General features: G+C 31.9%; 2 pseudogenes; one reads left to right on the forward strand and one right to left on the reverse strand.

Annotated features, from left to right (window-relative positions):
* The first annotated feature begins 5,844 nt into the window (after positions 1–5,844).
* LOC120117454 lies at positions 5,845–8,969 on the forward strand (annotated as a pseudogene).
* A 5,846-nt stretch (positions 8,970–14,815) lies between these two features.
* LOC120117453 lies at positions 14,816–17,592 on the reverse strand (annotated as a pseudogene).
* Positions 17,593–23,467: the final 5,875 nt, after the last annotated feature.

Here is a 23,467-nt window from a genome sequence, read left to right on the forward strand (position 1 = left end):
CTCCCAAACTCTTCAGGTCGTCTCTCTTCAACTCTAACCACTATTGTTGTCATGGTCCCAAGTTTTGCTGCTGTTGATCGGAAAGGATCAATAACACTTGCTGTAAAGTCCTTTCATTGATCGAATATTACGGCTTGTGACCTCATCTGTGAATCTATGAAAATACATATTTAAATCGGCATATCAATGAATCTAATAAATCAAATCCAATAATTTGAAACACTACTACTAATATATATACAGAGATAGACCGAAGGGGACGAATGAGGGCAGTAGCTCCTCTGAAAATTTTAAATTATCATATAATTTAGTTTTTTTATGTATTTTTTTATGAAAAATCTATTTTCACCCCTGTAATTTTATAAGTTCGTCCCTCTTAAAATTATACAAGTTCTCCCGTAGTATAAAATTATGTGTATATCCCGGTATATAGCCCTAGTTTGAAATTTTCTTGTTCTTGAGAAGATTGAAACAATTTTATTTTTATATTTTTAATAGTTTGGAGTGATTATTGTTGCGGAAGACAGCTATCGGATAGAGCAAAATTGCAACTGATAATTTGAGAAAAAAAATGAAGATAAAAGAGACACAAAATTTACGTGGAAAACCCCTAAATAATATAGGGTAAAAACCACGAACAACGGTAGAAGAATTTCACTATGAGAAAATAGGAATTACAACTTCTCTCGATCTACCAAGGAGAAAACAATGATAATTCTCTCTTGATAAAAGGAGAAAACAACTCTCAAGAAACTCTCTAAATTCTCTCTAGTATTGGAAGAAAGCTAGAATTTGGGATGGTTTTGAAGCTAAATGAGCTAGGATATTTATAGTTGAAACTTTAAGGACTAATTTGTAAATACCCTAAATTTTAGGGATTAAATTTAGTAATTATCCCTTTATTTTTTCAACAATTTGGTTGCCTAAATTTGACTATATTAGCGCCCAAAACCATTTTTCCAGCCGCCCCATGTGCTTTGAATTTCAACAATCTCCACTTGAAGATTTGATTGGAACAATCATATCTTCACACCATTCTTCTACCTTGTACCTTCTGTTGCTTACGTCTCTGACAGGCCACAAGAGGATCGACACCAAGTAAATTTATCAGTGTTGATTGCCTTCGTCATGAAATCTGCTATGTTGTCTTTGGTATGGATCTTCTGTATATCTACCGTCCCTTCTTCCACCTTTTCAAGAATGAAATGTACTGAACTCGTATGTGCTTTGTCCTTGAATGAAATGTTGGATTCCTTGCTAGATGCAAGGCATTTGACTGTCACAAAACAGAGAAACATGCTATTGATTATGCCCAAGCTCCTCCAATAGCATCTTCAACCAAATTGCTTCTTTACTGGCTTGTGTAGCTGCTACATATTCTGCCTCTGTTGTGGACATAGCCACAACTAACTGCAATTTTGAAACCCAGCTTACAGCTTCACCAGCAATTTTGAACATATCCTGTAGTAGATTTGCTTTTATCCAATCCCTGCATAGTCAGAATCTACATAACCATTGATTAAGTTTGATCCTCCGTAACATAATGCAACATTTGAAGTCCCTTTGATGTATCTAAGGATCATCTTTACTGTATTCCAATGCTCTTTGCCTGATTCGTCATGTACCGACTAAACCACTCCCATTGCTGTGCAATGTCTGGTCTTGTGCATATCATAGCGAACATTAAACTTCCCACTGCTGATGCATACGTACTCGAGACATCTCCATCATCTCTTCTTCCTGCTAGGACTCATACTGGAAGATAATTTGAAGTTAATAGGAAGAGGGTTAGAAATTGGCTTACAATCTGCTTGAATCGTGACAAGATCTTCTTCAAGTAATTCTTTTGTGAAGCCAAATCTTCATATTACTTCTGTCTCGGTGAATTTGCATCCCTAGAATCTTGTTTATGATCCCAAGTCCTTCATTCAAATTCCCTAGCCAGTTGTGCCTTCAATTCTTCAATATGATCTTTGTTGGGTCCTGCAAAATATGCCATCCACATACAACAGCAATTTAACAAAAGCGTTATCACCAGACCTCTTGAATAAGCACAAGGGTCTGCATTAAGTCTGTTGTATCCATGGCACATAATGAAGGAATCAAATCTCTTATACCAACACCTCAGCGCCTGCTTTAGACCGTATAGAGATTTGTTCAACCTGTAAACCAAGTTCTTCTTTTCTTCTTCTTCAAAACCTTCAGCTGAGCATGTAAATCTCTTCTTCAAGATTTCCATGAAGAAAAGTTGTTTTAACATCTAGCTGCTCTAGATGTAAATTTAATGTAGCACACATTGCCAAGACTACTCGAACTGTTGTTATCGAACTGTTGTTAGTCGAACCAGAGGAGAAAAAATTTCATTGAAATCAATACATTTTTTTAGCATATCTTGACCACTAGTCTTTCACGATACTTCTCAACTTGATCGTTATCATTTCGCTTGATTTTGAAGACCCATTTGTTACCAATTGGCTTCCTTCCTTGTGGTAGTGGCACAAGGTCCCATGTATTATTTTTATGAAGGGTTTCGATTTCTTCTTGCATCGCCATCATCCACAGTGAAGCATCTGAGCTGTTTGCCTCCTGGTATGTTGATGGTCTCTCGCTCTGTTAAAAGGCAATATGCAACATTTCCTTCTATAACATAATCTGAGTGCCAATTGGGACGTCTTCTCACACGATCTGATTGACGAGTTGTTGGAGCTTCAGAACTCTCTGGTTCTTGTTCATCATGTGCTGGTTCTGCTTCAGAAGAATCCTTGTTCAACCTCTTTTTCCGCATGTATCTGTGTAGTCTATAACTTTCAGTGCTATCATCGTCTTCTTTTCTTTGTAGCTTATCTCTACAAAGATGGCATCCCTGCTGATGATCACTTTGCGGGCAGTGGGATCCCACACAATACTTCCAAATATATGGAGGTTTGAATAATCAGCTGGTTTACCAGTCCATCTCCATTGGTGTCTTCAGCTCTATTGCAGTTGATGGAGCTTGATTCACCAATAATAGGCGGTATGACTACTTCTGCCCAGAATGATTTTTCTAGGCCTGCATCCCTTAACATTGCTCTTGTTTTTCTAACAAGGTTCTGTTCATCCGCTCTGCCACTCCATTTGTTGAGGAGTGTTCGCCATTGTGAACTGTCTTTTGATGCCTTCTTTCCTGCAAAAGTTATCAAATTCTTCGCTTGTGTATTCTCCTCCATTATCTGTTCTGAAACACTTGATTTTATTTCCAAATCAAGTTCCACCCGTGCCTTGAAGTTTTTGAAAGTTGAAACACGTCTGACTTCTTCTTGATAGGGTACACCCAACATCTCCTTGAGTAGTCATCAATAAATGAGACAAAGTATTTTGCTCCACCTAGGGAGTAAATGGTGCTTGCCATACGTCAGAGTGAACCAATTCTAGAACACTTTTGCCTCTAGAATTGATTTGTTGAATTTCAATCGGTGCTGCTTACTTATTATGCAATGGTCACACAAAGGAAGTGTTACCTTTGTTAAGCCTGGAAGTAGGTTTTGCTCCACAAGGACTTTCATTCCTTGTTCTGACATGTGTCCAAGTTTCTGATGCCATAGCATTGCAGAATTTGAACTACATGAGGCAACAGAGGCTTCTGCTTCTAACAAAGTCTCTCCCTTCAGCATGTACAACTTTGCAGCTATTTTTTGCCTTTCAGCACCACAAGCGCTCCACGAAACACCTTCATGATTCCTTTTCGTGTTTCAATCTTGCTTGCATTATTATCCACAATCCGTAGGATAATAAATTTTTCTTCAGGCCTTTCACGTGTCGCACATCTCGAACAACTTTAATTGTTCCATCATACATCTTCATTTGATGGTTCCCACGCCAATGATCTCTAAGGCATGATCATTGCAACTATTCACAGATCCTCCTGAGAATGTTCATACTGATAGAACCATTCTCTTTTTGAGGTCATGTGATATGTTGCTCCTGAATCAATGAACCATATATCTGTAAATCTTTTTCTGCCTTCCACCGTAGTTGATGCTTCACCATAGAGCATCTCATCTGAAGTGTTTGCGGTATTACCTTGTGGATTGGAGTTTTTATTTAGACTCAACAATCATTCTTCAAGTGACCCTTCTTTCCACAATTGTAGCACTTTAAATTCTTCTTGCTCCTCGACTTCGATCTACCATGTTTGTGACTGCTGCTTTGGCCACGTTCTGTTGATCTCCTCTCATCGTTGTCAACGCTTCTGCTTGTTGCAGAATTACTTGTCTGTCTTCCTTGTTCTTGCGCCGATTTTCTTCTGGAGAACAACAGCTGCAACGTCATCGAAGACTAGACTGGTAACATTACTGTTTGTCAAGTGATGATGAGTTGATCATACGAATCAGGTAGACTTTGAAGTAGAAGTTCAGCACGTTCTTGTTCTCCTATGTACATCTTAAGGATGTAAGCTGAGAAAATAACGTGTTCAGTGTGTTTAAGTGCTCTGTCACTGAAGTAGATTCACATACGGAGAGTGTACAATTTTCTCTTAAGGAAAATTTTATTGTGCAGCGATGTGGCCTCATACAATTTGGTGAGATGATCCCATATCTCCTTAGCTGTCTTCTTCTCCTCGATGCTTGACAATACTTCATCTGCTAATGCTAGATGAAAGTTTGCCATAACATTTCCGTCCATTTCGATCTATTTGTTTTCATCTGTGAAATCCACCGGCCTTTCACTGATAGCTGCTAGACAACCGTCTTTCCTCAGGGATGGCCTTCATCTTCAATTTCCACAATGAGAAATTTCTCCCATGAATTTTTCAATATCAAATTTCGTTGCCATAGCTTCTAAATAGCTCCCACTATTCACTATCGTGAATAGTTCTCTGGAACCTTCAAAGTATGAGTAATAACTTCTTACTTTCTTATGTTGGAGGATCCATCTTTTGGTGGCAACCACAAAGACAATAAGTAGATATTACACACTCTATCTGGCTCTGATACCAATTGTTGCGGAAGACGGCTATCGGATAGAGCAAAATTGTAACTGATAATTTGAGAAATAAAAATAAAGAAAAGAGACACAAAATTTACGTGGAAAACCCCTAAATAATATAAGGTAAAAATCACGGACACGGTTAGAAGAATTTCACTATGAGAAAATAGGAATTACAACTTCTCTCGATCTACCAAGGAGAAAACAATGATAATCTCTCTTGATAAAAAGAGAAACAACTCTCAAGAAACACTCTAAATTCTCTCTAGTATTGGAAGAAAGCTAGAATGTTTGGGATGGTTTTGAAGCCAAATGAACTAGGATATTTATAGTTAAAACTTTAAGGACTAATTTGTAATACCCAAAATTTTAGGGATTAAATTTAGTAATTATCCCTTTATTTTTTCAACAATTTGGTTGCCTAATTTGACTATATTAGCCGCCCAAAACCATTTTTCCAGCCGCCCCATGTGCTTTGATTTTCACAATTATAATGTATATATGTCAGAATTTATTTAATCAATCAATAACATACCCTACATACACAACTATTAACCTAGAATGAAGAAAATTAAGAACCATTTTTTACATTAAGATCAGTTAATAAGTTATTATTTTATTAAGAAAAGTGAAATCCAGCATGCATAATAATAGAGATACATGCGTCACATGATCTGTGTGCCTTAATATTTTTTGACCTAATAAACTAAGACGTTGTCTTCTCTTTTCCAATGCCTAAAATTCTCCAACACTGCCCCGATCATTTCCAACCAATTAGAGGAAATCAACTGTGAATTTAATCAATCAATGACAAACATATAATTCATTCTCTCTCTGAATTGGATTCTCCATTATAAAATGCCATGCCCACTTTCTCTTCTCCTTCAACACATTAGTTTTTAGATCCTTTCCCTTTCAATTTTCATTTCTCATCACATTTTCTTGCTTAATAATTAAACAAACTTTTTTCCTTAATAATTTTACGCGTGTTCTTCAATCAACTTTATAAGCTCTCGAAACTTTATCACATCGGAAAAAAAGGCGAGTTGAAATGTTCGAGACCGTGAAGTACCTCATCGGTTCAACAGGAGCCAGCGGCTTCGGCTCTAAGTCCCGCCGAGGAAGTTACCCACACTTGCCCTGACCTCCGCTCTATAACCGCCATCATCACAGGTACTTAAAGAATCAACCACCGGGTTTGGCCAACCTTTTTTTTTAGTTTTGGGTTCTGGGTGTTGATTGTTTTGGGTTCTGGGTGTTGAACTGAATTAGGTGCGACGTCGGGGATAGGAGCCGAGACGGCTCGAGTTTTGGCCAAGCGAGGAGCGAGGTTGGTGCTTCCAGCTCGGAACCTTAAAGCTTCTGAGGAAACTAAGGCTAGGATCCTTTCCGAGTTTCCTGAGTCAGAGATTATCGTCATGGCTCTTGATCTTAGCTCACTGAGTTCCGTTCGAAATTTTGTATCGGAGTTCGAGCGTCTCAACTTTCCTCTGAATCTCCTCATGTAAACTCTCAGTTCCCTTATTTTCTACTCTGTTCTGATCAGAAACCTAAAAAGATGGAGGAAGAAGAGGTTAAATTTTCAATCTTTTCCTCTTTAATGAACTGAAGGTGAGCTTTTGTGGTTGGTATATCAGAAACAACGCGGGGAAGTTTGCGCGTGAACATGCAATCTCCGAGGATGGATTCGAGATGACATTTGCCACTAATTATCTTGGTATATATTACGCCAATGTAATTACATATAAAATGGTTTTTTTTTTCAATTTTGTAGGCTAAACACCGATATAACTTGTAGGTCATTTTGTTGACGAAACTGCTGGTAAACACGATGATCAGAACGGCGAAACAAACTGGCGTTGGAGGAAGAATAGTGAACGTGTCGTCAAGTATTCATGGATTTTTTTCCGGCGATATTATCCGATATATAGGCCAGATATCGAGAAGCAAAAGGTGAGAATTGATAGCCGAGAAAAGGGGTAAACTACACGTTTTAGCACTCCAACTATCATTTTTATACCGTTTTGGGTGAATAAATAAAATAAAATATTATATATGATTTAATAAAAAATAATTAGGTGACAAAATGAAATAAAAAACTTAGCAGTATTGATGTGAATTTTTTTTAATTTTGTCCAATAATGATATAATATTATCTTATAATGACACGTCAGCATCACTATAAATGTTTTTAACGACGGGTGAATAAAATTAAACTAAAATTAAATATTATACACAATTTAAAAAAGATAATTTGATGATTAAATGGAACAGGAATGATAATTGGAGTATAGTTGACCTAAAAATCAAAGAACATTGATGAATTAACAATAGTGATAGATGTAAGTGTTCACTCTAAAATCTAAATTTCTTTATTAATTCCATTTATTAATAGTATAATAAAAAAATTTATTTATATTCATTTCATACACAATTTTTATTTTAGATATATATATATATATATATATATATATATATTATTTATCCTAAAAAATATAAATCTATTAGTAATTAACAATAAGTTAATCAAGAGTAAATGATTGTTAATAAGTTGGTTTATTTGAATATATTTTGAATTCATGTGTGCAGCGAATATGATGCGACACGTGCTTATGCTGCCTCGAAGCTGGCTAACGTCCTGCATACCAAGGAGCTTGCCCAGAGATTGAAGGTCAATCATATTTTCATCACTATAAGTATAAATTTAAAGGGTTTCTTATAAAAGCTCAATTTTGTTGTTTTTCTTTTATATTTCCTCAAATTCTTCGCCTCAATAATGCAGCAAGTGGATGCCAACGTCACTGTCAACTCTGTTCATCCTGGGATTGTTAGAACCCGTCACCAGGGAACGTGAAGGCTTCATCACTGGTATATACATACATTTTTTTCATTTTAGCATTTAAGCTTCAAATGTTTTAATTTTTAATTAAAAAGTTTTTGGCGGATGAAAATTATTAATTGATTAACAATTAAAATATGTTATTGACGTGATATTTCTACATGTACTTCATTGTTTATGTGTTATGTATCAATAAATTATCTTGAGTGACATGACACAAATTATGTCATCACCTTGGATGATATATTATCTCATTATCTTGGATGTCGTGATATATATCATATTATTATCTTGTGTGATGTGATATTTGTCACAGCATCACATTACGTAATGCACATCAATTTTTAGTACATGTGAAAATATAACATCAACAATATTCATCGACCTTTAATCAAATAATAATTTTCGTCCAGCTGTGATTATTTTGAATAAAAATTAAAATATTAAGATTAAAATACTCCAAAAATATATGAGCCAAATATTCATTCGACAAAATTTAAAAGCTAAGTTTGATATTATACATTTTATTCCATGGTTTCAAACTTTCAACTCTCTCGTAATAAAATCTAATATTTTTAATCATTGCATAAACCTGCAGATCTGGTTTTCTTTTTAGCTTCCAAGCTCCTCAAGACCATCCCTCAGGTAAACCACATATGCAAAGTAAAGCTTTTGATTAACAAAGTTGAAGTGGGTGATTTTGATGTAGAATGGTGCTTTCGTTTCGATACAGGCAGCTGCCACAACTTGTTACGTAGCAATACATCCAAGACTAGTAGACACAAGTGGAAAATACTTTGCAGACTGCAATGAAGCATCTACGTCGAAAACTCGGATCGAATTCGAACGAAGCTGTAAAGCTGTGGGCTGCTTCTGAAATCATGGTTTCCAGGCAGTTTTTGATCCACTTAATGCCTTCGGTTATCATGATATGTAAGAAAACAAAGATGAAGAAAAAGAAGAGTAGAGTTAACAGATACAGCAAAGGATGTGAATTATCTTAGTTGTAAGGAAAGATGATAGCAATATATATATATATATATATAGTTTATGTATACATACATACATGACTTAAAAGACAGCTAGATACACAAGTTATGTTACCTTAAATTACAGGTATGTTGGTTTGGTACATGTTAGGAGCTCATATGATACTAGAAAAGAAGAGGGTTTTGTACTTATGTCTTTTCTATCTTCTATCATTAGTACTAGTATGTATGTGCATATAAGCTTAATTTAATGAATTCCATCTTTCAACTTTTACCTCATTCTTATTATGAATATAAACTTTAAAAGTTTTTAAATTGATTACTCAACTTCTAAATTGTTATTGCTTTAACCATTTGATTGTTAAACTAAAAATGATGTGCAATTTAGACGTTGTTTTACATCTTTATAAAAGTTATATTTTCCTTTCATTTTCTCTTCTTATATCTGAACCAAATCAAGTTTTGGACACTGTTCACCATGATTAGCCAACGTGTCGATCTTCATCATCGGTGATTGTTAAACCTAAAATTTTCAGATCATTCCATTTTGATCTTCTAAATTCGAATCAGACTTTTGTTCCATCTGAAGTCAAATCGGCAAACCTCCTTGCGAAATCTAGCCTAAGTGAAACGATTGAGGTCTCCTTTTGAAGACGTCTCATTTTCCCAAAAGCCAGAAAAAAAAATGGCTTTGGAGAAAAATGGAGATCGAAAGAGAAACTAACGAAGGCAATTTAACGCACGAACCAAACGACCTTGGCGGTAAAGGAATTGTTGTTATTTCTTGAGCAAAAATGTCAAAGGTATAAGCGTTCAATGTTAAATGATTGAGAATTATCTTTAAACATATGCTATTTTGTGCTTACCCAAATTCAATAAAAAAAATATAGGATTGAAGTCAGATTTCTAACGAAGTTAAAAGCTCCGTATAATAAAATTCCTTATAGAAGAACCATTGTTCTCCCATCGCACCCCCATCGCTTCGGCTTAGGCCTTTCCTTCTTTCTGGAGTGTTAATTTTTAGTTTCTTAATAAATAAATATGGGCTGCTTTTTGTATTTAGGTAAGCTTATTTTTGTTATAATTTGATTTGGGTTTTTCTTAGATTTTTAAAATTTGTTGATCTAACCTGTTCATGCTAATAGAAGCATGTAAATATTGCACTAACCTCACTCATGCTAATATGAGTATTAAATCTTTAGCTTAATGTCAAAATTAACTCGAATGATCACTTTAGCTTTTTTAATATTTTAGTCCTAACATTTTAAATTTTTGTCAAAGTGATTCTTATTTGATGAAAATTATTATTTGTCTAACAATCAACTCATGTTACTGACTTGACATTTTCACATATATTTAATTATTGACGTGTAATATAGTATGTCATCACCTTAAGTGACATGACACATATCACGTTATCATCTTAAGTGACATGACATATTCACACCATTACTTTAAGTGACGTAACACATGTTATATCACCACCTTAGTTGATCTAGCACATGCAATGACATTATCTTAGATGTCATGGCACATGCCATGTAATCAACTTAAGTGACATTATACATGTTATGTTATCATTTTAGGTGATATGGTATGTGACACATCACAATTTAATATATATGAAAACATCACATCAGTAACATATATGATCGTAATTTTCATTCAACAATTGTCATTTTGACCAAAAATTGAAACGTTATGAACAAAAATACAAAAAGATATGAGTCAAAATGATCATTTGTACAAATGTTGGGGTCTATTTTGATATTATGACTAAATATTTTAAGTAATTGAATGTTTCCTGATTTCTTAAGGATTTTTTAGGTTTTTTCTTAGTAATTTTTAATTTATAGTCTTAAGATCGGGAATGTCTAAGGAAAGACAACCCAATATAAGGCTAAGAAAATGCGCTATTAGAAATATTAATATTTTTTTAACATTTCCGGTAGAGCGCTACCTAAAATATTATTTTTTTACCGGAAATATTAATATTGGACGCTACCTAAAATATTATTTTTTTCTACCAGAAATTTTAATATAAAAAATATTCATTTTAGGTAGCGAAATTAACATTTTTGGTAGAAAAATAACATTTTAGGTAGCACTCTATCGGAAACGTTAAAAAAATATTAACATTTCCAGTAACGCGTTTCCTTAACCTTATTAAGCCGTCGTACAACAGAACTATCCCTTAAGATCCGTCAATGCCGATAGTTGTTCAATAAGAATATGACAGTGTTTTTGTCGTTTGTAAATGAAGTCATCGTCTTTATAGAATCCCCACCCATTGATAGCAACCATGATCGGGGATTAAATTGTTGTTGCGATAGCATTGTGTTTATCGCGATTACGGATATAACGGAATGTTATTATGGTCAACGCGGAGCGGATATTGTAGTCGTTATTTTTTTATAAAGAAATTTTTTTAATAAAAAGGCTGTTTTTTAAAAAAAAATTAAATAACAGAATAGCGGTCTGCTACTACAGCGATTCGCTGTTATTCACTAAATTGTGGCTGTGATCCACCAATATTAGTGTAATCTCGCTTCACATTGCTAATTTTTGCAATAACCATTTCGACACCGCCGTGACCGCAATATAACGCCGCGATACCGCTATCCGGCCGTTATTCGAATCCCTAACCATGATAGTTTGAGAAGAAAAGTGTGGGTCCGTTTTGTGAAATTTTAAGGGGAAAAGGTGGGTTCTTCGACATTGATGGTTATTCAGTAAGAACGTGGTGGTGTTTATATTGTTTGTAAATGAAACCGTCATCGTTTTAGAGCCCTCACTCATCATCAACAATCATGGAGATTTGAGAAAATAGGGAATCTATCTTGAAAATTTTGAGAAAAAAAAAGGTTGGGTTTGGTGGCACCAATGATTATTTGGTAAAATGTGACAATGGTTATGCCGTTTGTAGATGAAGTCAACGTTGTAACCCGCTCGTCGACAACGACCATGATAATTTGAGAAGAAGAAGATGAATTCATTTTTTTTAAAAATAACTTTTTTATTTTAAGTGAAAAAATATTATCATTAGTGACTTTAACAACATAGTGATCAAATAGAAGTCACTCAAAAGGTGAATGGTCAAATTAAATAAAATAAAATTTAGTGATTCAAAATAAGAGTAAGATAAAAGTTGAGTTAAAATTTATAATTTACTCAAATTAATATAGAAGTAGATAGAAATAGTATAAATTCAAGGGTTCCTTTATGAAGATATGTAATAAAAAAGAAGAACCTGGAGATGGGTGATTACGATCATGTGGCTGTTGGCTTGTGAAGAGTATTCTTTGGGGTAATGCTATGGGGCCTACTAACATGCACCAAAGGATAGGACGAAAAGACCCATTTTAAATCACTATCGAAAATATTATATTTTTATAATATTTTCAATTAGAAGTTTTAAACTCTTAAAATACTTTTCGATTAAAATATTACGATCTTATATAACTTTTAAATTAAATATATTAATATTTAAATTACTTAAATTACTACTTAACGTATAACTACCCTAAGTCATGGAGGTGTTTTTGGAGTCCAATTACACAGGGCTGGATTAGTAGTTCAGCATTTAATTTGCTAAGCATTGGCGACCTGTTCAATGAGTAATGACATAAAGTGGGAATGGTAGACATGAGGTCTCTGTGTCAGCATAACTATAGACTGCGATTGAAGCGCTGGCAACTAAAGCAAGTTACAGGAGGAATGCCTACTTTCTTCTTCTCTTCTGTTATTATAGAACTCAGATACATAGCTTTAATTTCCCAAGAATTCAGGACCCTCCCTCTAAAATTTTTTAAATCAAATCAAGTTGAGTTGTTCGAATTTATTTAATTTAATAATAAATATTTATAATTTATGATACTATTTGATTCTAATTTAAAAAAATTTTATATAACCATATATAATACATATATATATCATACAAAGTTGAGAGAGTCAACTCAACTTAAAAATTAATTCACTAATTATTAAATATTTTGAGTTATTTGAGGTCTATTTTGTAATTCGATTTAAATTTAAAATTTTTCCGAGTCAAATTTAAAATTATAATTAGAAATCAATTCAAATTAGCATTTTAAAATCAAAATCCAGAAAAAAAATATTGTTTTGACTTTAGTCAAAATTTACTCACCCTTAATATACGTACTAAATTATTTTCCCCATAACATCTGTGCGCTTCCATTTTTCATGAATTAAGATTGTGTAAGTTATATATATGTTGGTTAAGAACGGATTAAGAAAAATAAAACATTATTATATAAATACAATATTAAATTTACAGAAAATAATGTTCATATATACAGAACCATATATTTCAAACCCCGGCGGCTCCTTGTATTTTTTTTTAATCTTTGGTTGACAGGTGATTGCATCAGTTTTCATGTTAGTTGTTGTCCTTTATTCTTTTATTTTATTATCTTGTAATTTTTTCTTTGATTTAATAATTATATCTATATGATACAGGTTTTTTCTGTTTTTTTGACATGTTTGTTTTTTCTTTTGATATGTTTTCGAGCTTTTTTTTCTTCCAATTGTTTGATTGTTCTTGTTGTTTATTTTTCTCAATATCAATTTGACGTTGCAACGACTGGTCAAATTAGCGATCATTTGTTATCCCATTGACCTTTCTGCTTTGACTCTCGAATTGGATTTGGTATACAACATGCGTTCGTAGATAGTTTTCTCACGGTGTCTGGCTCTAATTTACGTTTTTCCTATGGTCTTTCAATAATTTAATCTCATATTGCGATTTATTTGTCGTAGCAGTCAAATTTGTTCGTATCTAATTTTTTTTTCAAGTTTTTTTAATGAGGTTTTCAACTTTTCTCTATATCCTTATTTGATCTTAGAGGTTAGTTTCTTATGTTAATAATCATAAAATATTCTAATTACTATTCTAGTTATAACTTTATTATAATTTTAAATATTTTTGTCTTAATAAAATTAGTATTTTTTTTCTATAAAAAAAGATAGACATAATGGAGCTAATACGATTAGCCCTTATTAAGGATGGACTAAAATATAAACAAACCCATTATTTTGTATTTCAGTCTTTTCCTTTTTCTATAACCTTTCGTTTCGAGGAAAATTTCCTCTACAAATACTGAAACAAGAGCTCAGTTGTTGATCGAAGAAATTGAAGATCACAATCATTATGAAACTATGATGTCATTCATGTGTAATTTTATGGACTGTCTATCCGTGAGTAGATTTTAAATTACAGTTGTAGTCGTGTTTTGAGTTACACTGTGTTTATTGTAATTACGGATATTACAGACGTTATTATAGTAATTACAAGTACCGTGATCTTGCAATAATATCAAACGATGTTGCTATCGCTATTTAGTGAGCACTATTATGATAACTGACTGCTATTTAAATCTCTGAATATGAATGATTATGAGAGAAGAAACATGATAAAGTTGTATATATGGGCTAACCAAGGAGTGATTCTGAATCTATTGCCACGTAATAATAAGAAACTTTATTGTCTAACTTTTTAATTTGTATATCATTTGAAGGTAATATTGAAATTCAAACTCATATAAGATGAAACGAGATAAACATCCTTAACCACTTGATCAATTAGTAAACATATTTAAGGAACAAAATTAAAGTCCTCTCATACCTTGAATCTAACTAGGATGATCTGACCGAATATGAAATAACATATAAGTGACATAAGTGACTCAGAACAAAAATCAATCTATTACCACGTAATAATAAGAAACTTTATTGTCTGTTTTTTAATGTTGAGCTTTGTCTAAAGATTTGACATGTATGTTTTAAACAAACATTCATTGTTAGCCTCATAGGCTTCACTTATTCGTTTAGCTTTATCAAGCGTATGTCAAGTTAAACATGTTTATTTGGTCAAGAGATTCGAATATGAAATGATACATTAATCACCTAAGTGACTCGGAACAAAAATCATTACCATCATGAGTAACTATTTCACCTCAGTGAACCAAATATATATGAATGTATATGAGATATATGGCTTAAGCAGACACAGGAAAATCTCAAGGGCTTTCAATGTATTTATCCTTGCCATCAAGCTACACGTATGTATTCACTTGGTTGAAGTGAAATATGAATATGCCTTTACTGTTTTCATTATCGTACAGTGATATCAATTCTACTTTTGGAATGACAGAATACTGAAAAACCTTGCAGTTCAATGATCAGCATTGATTCCGAATATTCGGACCTTGTGCATGTTAGGGAACTTCGCAACCACCAGCACAGAACAGCGAGTGTGTTGAAGAAGAGCATTGGGTTTTGATAATGTGTGTGTGTGAGGCGATAAGATACCTGGCAAGTACAATAAAGGGTAAGAAATAGATGGCATTAACAATGATGCAGAAATATCAAAAGTTAATCGTGGTATGTCTTGCATTGCTCACTTCATGGCCAACAAAATGGCAAAGTTTCCATTTCGGTAGTAAACTATTGCTCGATAAACAAGAAAGCAATGAACACTTCATGGAATAGCAGAGTAGTCTACTGCACGGTATCTGAGCTTTTTCATCAACTGTTAAATGTCATCCTTCACAAGGACAATGGATGCATGCAAAAATGTCAACTCAAGACAATAATGTCACTGAGAAGAATCATGTCTAATGCAAAGTATACAGAAAATTTAACTGATTAAGCAAGGTATCACTGTTTGAAACTTTCCTTTAAAACAATATCCTACAAACAGAAAGTAGCCACTGTTTTTCTTCCATATCAACAGGTGTAAGCTACAAAGTACTTAACCTGACAGAGTAAATATTTGATATTGATGGAGATTCGTATTTCCATCCTAAGGGATAGTTCATTCCAACAAATCCTTTGAGCAATTGCAAATCGATTATATAGGTATACTAGCATGAGATATTCATGGCTGTGGCAATGGTTAACGACAAGTCCATATCTCGCAAGGCATCTAAAAGAAAGGGATGCACCTGATCAAGTAAAAAAGGGAAACCTCCATCTCATTTATTTTTTGTTGAAATGATCAAACAATAAATAAAATATCGCATTTTGAGTTCCATTTTCTAATAAAGGCTCAAATAGTGGAAAGGGAACACTTACAGCACGACAGGTAAAACAGTCAAAAACTTCCTATTTGGAGTGAGTTGCTTGCCATTGTCCATTTGCTCCCACCAAGTCAAACCATTGTATATACCTTGGTCATCAGAGAATGGAGTTCCCTTTTTCCAGTGAAAGAAGTGATATGTAACCTAAAGCAAGATGTTAATCCATGCACAAGAAACTCATAAGAAACATAGACCAAGTTGATAATACTACAGCATTTATAATTGTTATAGTAAATAGGGAAGCCTAATTTCTTGATCCTCTAAAGGGCATAAACAAGGTCAAGCAAATTCTAATTATATTTATAATTTATTATTTCCTGAAAAGAAAAAACAAGCTGATTCACATTTATAAAGAGCATGTATGCTATTTACAGGGGCAAAGACAGAATTTTTTTCAAAGGACGAACTTGAATTATAAATCTTTATGGGAGTCAAAAGCAATTTTACCACGGTATTTGCCTCTGGCTATTTAGGCATCTAGAAGCAGCACTTTGAAGAACTTAAGTAGCAACGGAGCGATGAAATAGGAGAGGAATATCAGATATTCAGATGAATTTCAAGCATCATATGCTTTTCAGACATGCAAAGATGTTGATAATCACAGGTGTACCACTGGTGATTGCCACTGAGATACCTTAATGAATTAAAAAGTTCGGATTCCCATTCATCCGCACGAATTAAGCGATCAAGAAAACTATCCAGACAATAGAAAGTATTGGTTTGCAACTGCCCATATGTGTCTAGTCAAATTTCATAGGGAGAAAGAAAATCCTTACTCTATAATGAAGTCAATTAACCCTTTACAACTATCCCAAGAGGTTGACAGCAATGGATTTAGAAACTTATATACTTAAGCATACTGATCGATGAAGGCGGAGAAAGAAAAAACCGATCGAAATCCATCTCTTGTAGGGATGCAATTTACTATGAATATACCATTCAAGCCTAAGTGCCTAACCTAATAATACCAAGAAAACTACTGGTTCATGTCATCTCATTGCAATCTATTGCCATCTTCAGATAAAGAATATAAACAGAACAAATTAATACAAAAGCTGAAATCATAGACGAAGGTCAATAAGAACAAACTCAAAAGTCAAACAGTCTATTATTCCTCTCCAAGGAGAAATTAGGGTACCTGCTAAATCTCTCAAGTCAACGAATATGGCAGAGATGATGCAAATTAATCCCAAAGTGTTAACAAACGCGGGAAATTATTAATATTTCATGTTTGTTCCTGAAGTCTCAATAAATCACCAGAATCTTTCAAGAAACATTCTCACGAAGAAATAAACTTAAGATAGAATTAAAACCCAGATAAGGATTCAACAAAAGAAAAAAAAGAAAAGAAAAACCCACTTTTAAGAATCGAAATCAAAAGAAAAATAAGAGAGCTTACAAGAATGGTGAGATGAACACCGGTCCAAGCGGTTCCTGTAGAGATACCAAATACAGATAAACCATGAGCCATGAAAAGAAAACGATCAATATGTAAGCTGTCCAAACTCCTGGATACATGAACCACTCCGTGTTCTGTTAATCTGTCGGTAGCGCAGCTCTCACGTACATCTTTCACTTTTAGTTTCTTCTTATCTTTTGCCCTTATTTTTCAAGCTCTGGTTTTTTCCCCTAAGAACGGATGCTGATTCAAGGATTAATAATGGTGAAAGATGTTGTCTTTGTTGATGGTGAATTTCGGTTTACCTATTCAATGCACTTTCCGGCTGCACTCTCCTCATGCTTTATAGCTGAGCTTAGGTTTCCGTTGTTGCGAAGCTGTACGTGGATTTTCCTTGGGTAAACTACACTACGGTGGTAGATTTCGGTATATTTCTTTTATATACTTAAGTCTTAAACATTACAAACTGATCACTAATATTATCGTTTTATAATAAATCAATCATCTGGCTATTATGTTATGTTTAGCTACGTTGGCCTATGCCTTGACCGACTATTTGACTCATTAAAAAAAACACAAATTTTACTTGTTAACCTTAAATCGTAATTTTCTAAGCGTTAAACTAAATCGAGAATGGAGAAGAAGATGAATAGAGAAATAGAAAAATATGTCGGATATGATATTCAACATTAAGAACTTCACATTGATGAGATATGATTTTACCATTGCAGAGACCAACAAATTTAATTGATAGAGCATGAATCTTTATTCTGATCATCCAAGAATTGAAGTACCAAAATTATTGAGCTAGTGTTATGCGGGGGGAAAAGAAATAGGATAAACTACACGTTTAGTATAAATTATTATTTGTGTTTCATTTTGATACTCAATCTTATTTTTTTTTAAAATCATACCCAAAGTTTAGTTTATGTTTTATTTTGGTTCACATTGATGAGATATATGATTTTACCATTGCAGAGACCAACAAATTTAATTGATAGAGCATGAATCTTTATTCTGATCATCCAAGAATTGAAGTACCAAAATTATTGAGCTAGTGGTTATGCGGGGGGAAAAGAAAATAGGATAAACTACACGTTTAGTATTAAAATTATTATTTGTGTTTCATTTTGATACTCAATCTTTATTTTATTTTAAAATCATACCCAAAGTTTAGTTTATGTTTTATTTTGGTATCCGACGTTAAAAACTTAACAGAACTACTGATGTGACATTATTTATTTATTTATTTCAATGTTGACATAACATTACCTTATGATGACACATCAGTAGTTCTGTTAAGTTTTTAACGACGGTTACCAAAATTAAACCTAAAATAAATATTAGGTATGGTTTTGAAACAAAATCAAGTTTGGGTATCAAAATGGAACAAAAGTAATAGTTTAGTCACCAAATGTGTAGTTTATCCAGAAAATAATACAAGAACCAGCCTATATTGATAGCTTTAACCATCATTCTATTTTGTTAAAAAGTCCATAAAGTTACTAATAAGAACGAGTCCAATGGGGTGACAATCATATTAAGTACAAAAAAAAATTGTAAACATAAGCATTATATACAATATATGCACATGGTAATACCTGCAAAAACTGCATTTACAACCATGGATTTCCATACGGTACCAGCTATTGCTTTTGGCAATGAAATGAGTTGCATTTTTTGTTTCCAAAGTGACCCTTTCAGCAACAACTATGTCTCCAGGCTTGCCCAGCATGGAAGTATGAGTAGAGGTTCAGCTACAGGATTTAAATAACAATATGTTATCGGTATAACCAGTGACAGATCTAGAAATATCTTTTAGGTTGGGTATATATAGGTTAGTAACACAATTTTTGGATGGGATATACACAAATAAAATTTTAGGGTAGACATCATCAACAAAATAGATAAGTAATCGAAGAATATGAATACCTTCAAAAGTAAATAAACTAATATGAACATGAATCAAACATGAACACCTTTAAAAGCAAGCAAACAAACAAACATAAATACAACATTTTTCATTCAAGTTAGATTCATTTACACCCCTATATGTTAATTGCTATAAGGCAATATTTCACACTAACATGAACTAAAAAGAAATGAAGAATTAAAGTTATGCCATCATAGATGCAAGCGAGTAAAATAGAGATGACCTTTTTTTTATAAATCTAGTACGAATACAATAATATATGTTCAAAGATTCACAATTCTTTGTCAATAAACGCCTATATCTCTATATATGTGGTGTTCAAACTCGATACCTCAGGGAATAATAACAAATCTCTTAACCACTGAAGCCGTTTTGCTCGTGTAAGTTAGGCCGAACCTTGAACCAAGGCATTAAGGATTAAGATGAGAGATAAACCAATCGTTGACACATTTTCCAACAACAAAACCTAAATGGTTTATGGAAAGCATGTTGGAAGGTGAAGGATAGAACAAAAGGCCCAATTCCTTGATTCCATGGACTTAAGAGGCAGGAGTGTAGAATCTCATTTTAGGGAAAAGGGCTTTTGTGAAATGGGCAAAAACCCAGTTATTTTCCATATTTATGACGTTTTATTAAATCATAACCATAACCCTAGTGACAATGACACTGACATGGTCATCATTCCACCCAAAAACATGGTGGAGTGATATGGCAAAATGACAAAAAAAAAATGGACCACCTTCCATGGTGGTCCCCCTGTAAAAATACCGAAGTCCGAGTGACAGGTGAAAAGCATCTGAGGCGCCCGGCTACTTGCCTCCTATGTCACCGGCACTACACTCTCTACCTAAAAATTCTCACTTCTATAATTTTCTCAACTTATTTATTTTTATAATTTAATTAGATTATAATATGATATATATTCGTAATCTTTTTTAACTATTAATAAAATAAATATTTTATAAATACGGTTAAAAAATCATCACTAAGCTTATAATTTTATTCTGTTTTTATCACCCATCGACAAAAAATAAACAGAATTATTGATATAATTATTTTTTATTTTTTCAATGATGACATGAAATTAACTTATGTCGAGTCGTTAATATCATCATTAATTTTTTTAACGACGGGTGAGCAAAATAAAACAAAAACATAAATTTAGTGATGACTTTAAAAATTAATTAAGTAACCAAAATGAAATTATTAAAATAATTGGATGACTAAATATATAGTTTACCTTAAATTAAACTGTAGATAAGGAATGTATTATTTTTGTTTATAGATCTAATTATTTCCTTGCTAACGAATATGATCATTTTCTTTTATTTAAAAACATTGCCATAATTGCAATTTTGTTCATAAATTTCAACTAATCAATATAAAAACCATTTAGTAGTGCTAATGTAATCCAAAGTCTAAGACCTACCTTCTTTAATCCCTTGGATTGCATATGAATATATTCATTTAATTATTTTTATTATTTAATAAAAATGTTTTTATTTTATAACTAGCGTAACTAATTATTAAAAATAATAAAATGTGTAGAATATTTTTGTTAAAATTTTATTTTATGTAATTGGTATAAGTCAAAACTATGAAAACTCAACATGAGGTGTACTAATCATTGCGTAGGTAGAAAATTCCCTTTGAGAGACTCACCCACTAAAGATATGTGTACCATGTACGACACTGGTCAATCCAAATTAGTCGGGACAAAGCTCTGGAACCGAGATGATAAAAAAAACATTATACATTAACTTTGATTATGATGGAAGTAAAATCTATCAAATAATACTAAAAACTTATTTTTAAGAGATTTTTTTAATTCTAATTAAATAAATATGGATAAATATTAGATGATAATGCATCTATTTATAGTGTTAATTACACTTTTAATTGCTATATAACTATAGCACTAATTAACCCATAATTGGTATACAATAGTCAATAATAATGCAATTTATAACTGATACAAGAACAAAGTCAATATGAATTTTAACTTTTATTCTGAAATAAACACTTAAAAAAATTAAAATTATTATCTATAAATATAATAATCTTATAAAAAATGAAACATATTTAAAATAAAAAAAAAAAAATAATAATACAATAAAGGTATACTAAAAAGGGAAGTTTACATCAAAATATGAGTATTCAATATGCATAACTCTATTACATGTAGGTCATGATGTACCAACATGCCACTACAAACTACAACACAAGTTGTGCATCATTTGATTATAGATCTAATTATTTCATGATTGATTAGAGAATTTGGTAAAATATACATTCTTCGTATCTTATATTCATTTAACTAAATTTTTTGATCTTATATTCTTGACAAACAAATCAAACTATATAATGTAACATTTTCAATAATATGTCAAGTAACGTTATATTTTGATAATCGTATTCTCAGAAATAATCTTACACCCCGTAAATTAAAGGACCCGTTAGTAGTAGTTTAATCCAAAGTCTAAAACCTGGCTATATAGGTTGGTTAGAGAAGTATGGGGTTGTCTCAGGAAAGGCGAGTTAATAACGGCTAATAAACGACGTTACCAGATACATTAAAAGATATTTAATAAATTTGATTTAGCGCTACCTATTATGTTGACAGACTAATAATGTTTTAGGTAGAAAACATGAAAAACTATTAAAAAATTTGGTAACCAGTAAACTTTGGTTATCGGTAAGTATCGATACATATATATAAGTGTCCATACTTATTTCACTGTGGAAAACATTAATTTAAAGTTATCTTTTGAGTGAGTTTTAAGATATTAATTTAGTAATTATACGCGTCTAATGATTTATTTTTTAGTTAAGTTATATTATTAAATTAAAAATAATAAACATAGAGATAACATATTTATTATATTTGGTTAAAATTGTTAAATTTAAATTCTAAATAATTTTTATAAAATATCAAAACAATCAACTAATTTTTTGTGTAAATGAAATTATTAAATTAATATTGTAGTTGGAAAACATGAAACACTATTAATTTTTTTTGAAACATAAATTACAAAACTTTCAAAAAAAAATATCAATCCTTTTATAAAAAGTATTTATACTTTCAACATATCAGGTAAATTTTACCGGTTTTGTCATAATGAAACTGGTTTTGTCATATTTATACCTGTTATATTGTAAAGGATCGATACGTTCAACATATCAGGTAAATTTTACCGTTTTTGTTATAATGAAACTGGTTTTGTCATTTTTTTACCTGTTATATTGTAAAATATTTATAATTTTTATAAAAGGATCGATATTTTCAATATATCATGTACATTTTACCGTTTTTGTCATAATGAAATTGATTTTGTCATATTTTTACCTGTTATATTGTAAAATATCGATACATTTTTATAAAGTATCGATACTTTATAGGCGCTATTACTGCTTTTCTTTTAAATTCCAAAAGTTTCGATACTTATTTAAATGGAATCAATATTTTCAACATAACCGGTAGGTAGTTTAATGTAATAGGTAGGTATTTCACTCTGAAAAACATTAATTTAAGGTTATCCTTTGAGTGAAATTTAAGATATTAATTCAGTAATTATATGCGTCTAATGATTTATTTTTTATGTTACGGTATATATTATATTAAATTAAAAACAATAAACATAGATTTTACATATTTATTATTATCTTTGATTAAAATTGTTAAATTTAAATTCTAAATAATATTTTATAAAATATTAAAACAATCAAATAATTTTTTGTGTAAATGAAATTATTAAATTAATTTTGTAGGTAGAAAACATGAAACGCTATTAAAAAATTTTGAAACATAAATTACATAACTTTAAAAAATAGTATCGATCTTTTTTATAAAAAGTATCTATACTTTCAACATATCAGGTAAATTTTACCGGTTTTGTCATAATGAAACTGGTTTTGTCATATTTTTACCTGTTATATTGTAAAGTCTATCATTTTTATAAAAAGATCGATACTTCAACATACAGGTAAATTTTACCGTTTTTGTCATAATGAATTGATTTTGTCATATTTTACTGTATATTATTACTTTCAACATATCAGGTAAATTTTACCGGTTTTGTCATAATGAAACTGGTTTTGTCATATTTTTACCTGTTATATTGTAAAGTATCTATCATTTTTATAAAAAGATCGATACTTTCAACATATCAGGTAAATTTTACCGTTTTTGTCATAATGAAATTGATTTTGTCATATTTTTACCTGTTATATTATAAAGTATTT

The sequence above is a fragment of the Hibiscus syriacus genome, unplaced genomic scaffold (assembly GCF_006381635.1).
Source record: "Hibiscus syriacus cultivar Baekdansim isolate YM2019G1 unplaced genomic scaffold, ASM638163v2 tig00110319_pilon, whole genome shotgun sequence".
Classification (NCBI taxonomy): Eukaryota; Viridiplantae; Streptophyta; class Magnoliopsida; order Malvales; family Malvaceae; genus Hibiscus; species Hibiscus syriacus.